Consider the following 1906-nt stretch of genomic DNA (forward strand, 5'->3'; position numbering starts at 1 on the left):
CTCCAGCCTGGGTGACGGAGCGAGACTCTGTCTCAAAAAAAAAAAAAAGAAACTCACAAGAATAAAATGTATTTGCTCATTCAATACAAGGTCCTCTGATGCTTCTCAAAGAGAATTTGAAGTGGGTTTTGAAGAATGTATAGATGTTAGGCTGGGTACAGTGACTCAACCCTGTAATCCCAACATTTTGAGAGGCCGAGGCGGACCGATCGCCTGAGGTCAGGAGTTTGAGACCAGCCTGGCAAACGTGGTGAAACCCTGTCTCTACTGAAAATACAAAAATTAGCCGGGTGTGGTGGCGGGCACCTGTAATCCCAGCTACTTGGGAGGCTGAGGCAGGAGAACTGTTTGAATCCGGGAGGCGGAGGTTGCAGTGAGCCGAGATCACACCACTGCACTCCAACCTGGGCAACGGAGCGAGACTCCATCTTAAAATATATGTGTGAGGCAGGAGAACTGTTTGAATCCGGGAGGCGGAGGTTGCAGTGAGCCGAGATCACACCACTGCACTCCAACCTGGGCAACGGAGCGAGACTCTGTCTCAAAATATATGTGTGTGTGTGTGTGTGTGTGTGTGTGTGTGTGTGTGTGTGTGTGTGTGTATTGACCATAGAAAAACTGCATTCATTCATTCAGTCAGTCCAGTCAGTCACTAAGTAAGTGGTCCTTCTTGCCTATTAAGGGGTTGTTCGGGAGGCAGTTCTGTGTAGGAGTTCTCCAGAAGGAGCAGCGGATTTGAGACCTCTCTGGTGGCTCTCTCCAGCAGGTTCCCACATGCCCAATCCAACCCTGGTTCAGGGAACCTCTCTTTCCCCAGGATTCCATTCAAAGCCCCAGGGAGGGCTCTGATAGGCTGAGCTTGGGTCACATGTCCACCTTGAACCTATCACAGTGGCTGAGGTGGATAAACGACTCTGGGTTACGTGTCCACCCCAGGCTGGACTAAGGGAGAACTTTGAGGCAGAGCTGACCAGAGTCAGAACATTGGCCATTGTAGGACATGAGTTTCCCATCACTTGGGGTGTGCAAGCTACAGCCTGAAGTTCACTTAGTGCAGGATTGTCAGATAAAACACAGGACTTTCCCACGCCCATTGGTTTCTGCTTTCTCAGGGACCTTCAGCTTGAGGAATGGGAAGCTTCCCTCTATGTGGCCAAGAGACCCTGGTGCCCCTGAGGGGTCATCTAAAGAGGGTGTTGAAGGATGCATAGGAGTTTTCCAGGAGAAAATCTATTCATTCATTTAACAAACTCGCTTATAGTCATTATTCATTAAATAACATTTAAGTTAAATTCCCAGTTAAATTGGAATTTCAGACAACCAACATATTGGTTTGTGTTTTGTTTGGTTTTGTTTGAGACAGAGTCTCGCTCTGTCACCCAGGCTGGAGTACAGTGGCACTATCTCAGCTCACTGCAACCTCTGCCTCCCGGGTTCAAGTGATTCTCCTGCCTCAGCCTCCCGAGTAGCTAGGATTACAGGTGTGCCCCATTAGTCCCAGTTAATTTTTGTAGTTTTAGTAGAGACACGGTTTCACCATGTTGCCCAGGCTGGTCTCAAACTCCTGACCTCAGATGATCCACCCACCTCAGCCTCCCAGAGTGCTGGGATTACAGACATGAGCCACCAAACCCAGCCAACACATTGTTTTTAAATATAACTATGTCCCAAGTACTGAAGGGGGCATTCTTAAATTGAAAAACATTCATTGTTTATGGAAATTTAAATTTAACTGGGTGTTTGCTTTGGAAAACAGCCTGGTTGTCTTTTACAAATTTAAAACATAGAGTTGCTGGGAGTAGTGGCTCATGCCTGTAATCCCAGCACTTCGGGAAGCCAAGGCAGGAGGATCGCTTGAGCCCAGGAGTTTAAGACATGGCGAAACCCTGTCTCTACAAAAATTTAG

The sequence above is a fragment of the Colobus angolensis genome, unplaced genomic scaffold (assembly GCF_000951035.1).
Source record: "Colobus angolensis palliatus isolate OR3802 unplaced genomic scaffold, Cang.pa_1.0 Scaffold66, whole genome shotgun sequence".
Taxonomy (NCBI): domain Eukaryota; kingdom Metazoa; phylum Chordata; class Mammalia; order Primates; family Cercopithecidae; genus Colobus; species Colobus angolensis.